Raw genomic sequence first — 6,302 nt, 5'->3', positions numbered from 1 at the left:
AAAATATCATTTTATCATTTCTAATTTATGTGTCATCAAATTCACACATATCATAATTTATTATGTTTAGAGATTCATATCCTCTAAATTCTGATTTATATGAACTTTTGGTTCATATATCTTGACTGCAATAAATAAAATTGTTCAATCATATAACTTTAGAATTAATTCCAAGTTACTCAAGTTTTTAAACACTTGTTCGTGATCAATTTTGATATGTCAAATATTAAAATCACACAACTAATAAAATAGAAGGAGAGTTTTAATTTTGAATATACCATCAAAGGTGCAATCTTTTTGCACAAGAATGTATGGTATACAAGTCTCTCTTTAAGTCTGAGTCAACTCAGTCTTATTCAATAAAATCTGAAATTCAGATTCTTTCTAATATTTGTTTCAAACATTTTGAACAAATTTCTCAGATAATTTCTATCATCAAAAATCCTTTTCAATTTGTTCAATCATTGATTTTACAATGTTCATATATCAGAGATCATTTAGATGGTAAAATTTTCCTTTGTCCATTGGTTGTACCGTTTTTTCAAATGATGTGGCATCAATTCATCCACTTTTTCAATTTTCACTAAGTGTGATCATAAAACAGTACAAACAATATGACCATATGTACAAACCATAATCATATGCTTTTTTCCATATGGTTTTGCTCAATTAACGTTCGCTTAACCCAGTAAGCAGCAACGCCACTACGCATCATGAAAAACTCGGGAATATACTACATGATGTTTCGAGGGGCGGTTTAATTATCCACAAACTCCACATTACGATTTAATAAAGGGATATGCGAATTTCATAGTGTGGTTGTTATAACAACAAACACTTCAAAGTTTCAGTCGAAAGATGTATTTCTATAGCTTGATTTATCCTTGATTTATTTAGAGACAACTTAACCTTAATAAGTAACTTCTTCGGTAAACATAGTAGATCGAAACGTCTTAAAATTGTTGTTTTTGGATTTCCAAACTGTTGTATTTATATTTCCAAATTCTATTATCTACCGAAGTTGTTACTAGGTTGAGTCACGACCAGGTCGCTCTCTTTAAAACGTTTCGTGGCACTGTCCAAAATTGTGCAAGGTAGACTATCAACCACGCCGCCTCCAGGATAAAACAAGCTCAGCTACAACTGTTCGATTAACTACTGCACTGTAGAAAATCGTTCGAGAATTACACCGTCAAATATGGTACTAAGACCACTCTTTAATACTGAAACCACTTTAATATGGTATTGTTACCACTCTATTATGGTGCAAAGACCACTCAAATATGGTGTTACCACCATTCTAACTTTAACTTCTCCAAAACATCAATATGGCACTACGACCACTCAAATATGGTGATACTACCATTTCTCATTAAATAGAAAATTATTGAAATAATTTATATACTGTTAAGATCATTCTTAATTCCGACGGGACATTAGTATTACGAAAAGGGACTATGATCTTAATAGTACTCTATATTCCGAAAGGACTATGAACTTAAGACCACTCTTAATTCCGAAGGGACATTAATCCGAAGAAGGGACTATGGTCTTAAGAACACTCTTAAAATATGGTTCAATCGATTGATCGAAGCCACTCGATACGGTACGTAACCGCTCTATTTGAAACCAAAAGGGACAGAAAGGAGTAGAAGCAGAAGAAACTTGTTAACACAAGTCGGAGGGAGAAGAGAAGAAAAGAATTCCCGACAACTCAATGAAATTCTTTTCGGTGTGTGGAATGTACTGTGTGAGCTCTCTATTTATAGAAAAAATTCACAACTAATAAGTGAGAAACTTTGGGAACAAGTAATACATTACTTTGTCATTAAGTAATTCACATATTAGATCTAGTACAAAAATATCTCAATTGAGTACCAAAATATATTATATTTAGTACAAAAATATTTTAGCAAAACTTGGGGACTAAGAAAGCACTTTCTAATAATGACTAAATTAATTATTTAATTTATCATTTCCAAATAATAAAATATATATCAATATATATTTTTTTTCTCTCTAGTGCTTATGTACCCCATTAATTAGAGGTACACCCCCACTATATAAACACTACTAATGTGTGTGTTCCATCCGATGTGGGACTTCCACTTTTTTCAATTCACACAACACCATTTCTACCCAACATGGGAATTTGTGTTTATAGTCTTTTTACTCAATTTCCACACATGTTCCAACAGAGAGAGAGAGAGAGAGAGAGAGAGAGAGAGAGAGAGAGAGAGAGAGAGACTTGTCACACAATAGTTGTACAAATAACTATTTTTTTTTAATTTATCATTTACTCTTTTAGAATTGGAAAGAAGATTTTAATCATAAAGTAGTATATAACATGAAAAGATAATTAACTATTGATGATACTGAAAAATGATATATAAATTGAGACATAATTTTTAGTTAAAATATCTTATAAAATAAGAATGAGAAATTACTTCTTCCCTCTCTAAATTGGTTCACTTTCTTTTTTATAAGGACAAATTTAAGGTGACGGGATGGTGTAACCTCACTCTAAAAGCATTAGTTTTGCTCAAACTCGAGGGTCTATTTTTTTACTACTAGACTAAACTTGGAGTTATGTCATATGGTCCACTAAACGATAGTTCAAAAAATTATATATCCTTTCAAAAAAATTATATTAATGCTAACTTTATTAAAAATACACTACAAGAAATATTGCATTTTTCCAGGGGCAGAATCCCTGTCAAAATGCAAAAAGCCTTGGCAAATGGACGTTTGCCAGGAGCAGAATCACCAGCAAATCTGCTCATCGCAAATTGTCCTGCCAGGGGTTTAGCTCCTGGCAAAATGCGCTCCTGGCATAGGCCCTGACACAACCCTTGGCAAATTGTGTCAGATAGAACACAGACTTTTCTGACGCATTCTGGCTTTGCAGACCGTGTCAGCGTCACGTCAGTCCTTTTCAGAAACATGTCAGGCACTTTGCCAGGGGTTAGCCCCTGGCAAATTGTGTACGACTTTTATAAAAAAAAAAGGTTTTTTATTTGTTATAAAAATCAAAATATTAAAATTTAATAATTAAATTAATTTTTAAAAAGAATTTAAATCTTTTTCGAAAATTAATTCAATTTAATTATTAAAATATTTAAAATAAACGTTTTTAAATTGCATTTTTTTAAAATTGTTTTAATAATAAAAATTATTGGCAATTAAAGTAATAGCACACATAATGAGCCCATAATGATAAAGAAGTTCATTTGAAAGATACTAAATAACACTCTAACAATAAAACATGATTATGTCATATATCTTATCAGCATATCCATTAAAATCAAAGAAAAAATTCAGCACTGGTAGCACATAAACAGACACTAATCTTAGCATAAATTAGTATTCAACTAATTGGTCACTATTCCCCTGCTCTCATATAATCATCTAAAGTTGATAAGAAACATATACATTCTCAACAACTAGTTTGTTTACCCGTGCGTAAAAACATAACTCAGAGATATAAAATACCCACAAATTACTTGCCAAACAATACAATTGGTTTAATGTGATTTTGTGATAAATGGAGTTCACTGTCAATAAGTCTCAAGCACTTGGTAATATTGAACATACACAGTCAATATTCAAGCATATCATAATGCACTTACAATGTCATGAAATAGACTTCCAATACATATATTGACGGCCATATATTGACTGATGTGTCTTGTAATGATAATGATATCAAAATCTGCTCACTTAGTTCCCAATTCACCTGCAAACATTCAAAAATATCAACAGTTTGAGACACATGTGTGTTTATATTAACAGATATAACTAAACATTATAATGTTTCAATTTGAAATCTGCCATGTCAACTTGAACGTACCAATAAATATTATGCCATTCAAACCAACAAACGGATTGAGCAGAGTGTATCGCTCATCAGTGGTTCTACTCAGGCACCTGGTTTCTTTTGTATGAAGCATATAAGGCTAATAACATCACATACAAATTGAATTCGCCTGTACAAATACGGGAACAACCAAAAGAATCATTCACAGTCTTACAATTGATATTGATATACTAATTAAAGTAAAAAATAATAATGGACATAGTCTTACAACAATGGACACATTCATACATCAGAGTCTTATCTTAGTTCAGAGTAATCAATATGTGTATTGCCATACCAATATGCTCACAAAGTAGAAACTAAAATAAAACAGGACATGTATCTATAGCATTATTATACATGCAGAGCAATACTTTATATTTAAAAACATGGATACATTCATATATGAGTCTTGGTTCAAATTCGTATCTAACATTCTTAAAACTAAAATATATATCAAGTTGAAAATCACTTTCAAAAGTGAGAGAAATGAGAATCTTAATTCAAGTCCTTAAGGTTGACAGATACGGCCATTCTTTTTCCACCAGAGTTTGGTTGCACACTCACAATTTCAATATGGATAGCACCAATTACATCTACAACGTAATGACACATAGCAGAATTGAACAAACCACAGTTTTTCGCGACTCATGATCCGCAATTGACAACACAGATGAACAGAGAATAAACTTTACATTTCAAACAACTATGTGGAAGCAAAGCATGACAACAACAAACTGTGACTGATAGAGTATATACTAACAAGATATAGAAACATCAAACACATATAGAAACATAAAAACATAACGATGTCGCTCAGCATATGAATCACTTCAATGGTTACCAACTCAGAATAAAAACGACGCTAGGATTCCACAACTTTTCAAATAAACCCAAGCTTACACAAATCAAAGCCTTAAATTCTAACTAAACTCCAACAAACACCAAAAACAACTTATATCCTTCATAGCATAATTTAATTAGAACCAACATAGACAAACCATAATAGATTTAATTGATCACATCATTACTACATTTCAATCTACTTCAATTTAGGATACTAGTACTCCTAATTAATCTTTAGCTTATGTTAATTTTTTATAAACTAAAACTAAAAATCAAATTTATTATATACATATAGTCGTCCATTAACAAGCTTACTTGCATTCAACAGCTAGGTATTCTTATCAAAGTAACTTCATGCTAACACTACTCGGTTATTAAATAATTGACCCTCTCTAATTCATAGATATGCTCCACTAAACAACTATAAAATAACTCAACTGTCATCATCAAAGTTTCATTACAAGTTACTAAGTTAGAATCCTAGTTCTCTTTCAAATTCCATATCTAACATAGTTTTCAACTAATCCAAAACTCCTCCTAATCATATAAAAATTCATCCTTATCAATAAAGCCATCAGCAGCACCATCAAAGGTATCAAAATTACCACGTAGTCACCACCTCAACACTAAAATTCTTGATTAAATAAATCATACACCATCTTATATTACAAATAACCTTTCATCACTTTAGAACCTTAAAATCACTACCAAAAGGAAAGCAAGCAATTTGTAATAGAATTCCAAAACAAGATATTAAACATGAAATAATCGCATCATGTCACAAAATAAATGCCATTTTCAGATTAAATAAGGATAAGTTTAGGTTTTAAATTCAAATGGAAAAAAAATCAATTTTTAAATGATAAGTAGAAGAAAGAAGCTCACCAAGGGAAGAACGTGAAAGTTACAAGCTCCGGCTAGATGGAGAAGATTTCCGATGCGGCTAAGGTGAACTCCGGTGCGGTGGTCGCCGGTGAAAGTTCTCCAATCATACAAAAACTTTAGGGGTTTTGCTGTGGATCTCATGGGAAAGAATCTGGTCGGTTTAGTTTTTCAAATGGTGTCTTGTGGTGGCCGGAATGCAAGAGAGAGGTGGTGGTTGTGACTTTTTCAAATCTCACCAATCTATGAATAAATGGGTGGTTTCTGACGACGAAGAAGAGAGGGTTGCAATGGTGGTGGTGGCACAGCCATATGAGGTCGGACGGTGGAGTTATGGCGGCTGGAAGTTTTAACGGTGGTGGTTGAGGAGGGAAAGAAGAAGACGCGTACAGACAGTGAAAGAAAGAGAGAGAGAAAAACAGGCAATGGCTTTGGTTGTGTTTCTTCACTCACTTATAATAATAATAACAAATGCCCACTTCCTGCCAATTCCATGTGCTCTTGTCTCCATTTAAATTTCAATTTTCCCACTTTACACTTTGCCAGGGGTTATTGTAATTTGTGAGGGTCAAACCCCTGGTTTATGAGAATCGGGTCCCACCTTTTCTAAAGTCATTTTCCCAGGAGGCATCCCTGGCATTGCTCCTGGTAAATTTGCCAGGAGTTCTTGCTCCTGGCATAGTTCCCTGGCTAATTGCATCTTTTCTTGTAGTGATAA

General features: G+C 32.6%; 1 long non-coding RNA gene across 1 annotated transcript; it reads right to left on the bottom strand.

Annotated features, from left to right (window-relative positions):
* Positions 1–3,324: 3,324 nt before the first annotated feature.
* LOC146896372 (uncharacterized) lies at positions 3,325–6,092 on the bottom strand. The gene is made up of 3 exons (XR_015021959.1): positions 5,588–6,092; positions 3,851–3,986; positions 3,325–3,736 (listed from the first exon to the last, which is right to left on the bottom strand). It is a non-coding gene; the product is annotated as an uncharacterized LOC146896372 (long non-coding RNA).
* Positions 6,093–6,302: the final 210 nt, after the last annotated feature.

The sequence above is a fragment of the Medicago sativa genome, chromosome 8 (genome assembly GCF_051527215.1).
Source record: "Medicago sativa cultivar Bolivia chromosome 8, Bolivia_mono, whole genome shotgun sequence".
NCBI classification, from domain to species: Eukaryota; Viridiplantae; Streptophyta; class Magnoliopsida; order Fabales; family Fabaceae; genus Medicago; species Medicago sativa.
Note: the sequence above shows the minus strand (reverse complement) of the source record. Positions and strands in the feature narration are given on the sequence as shown.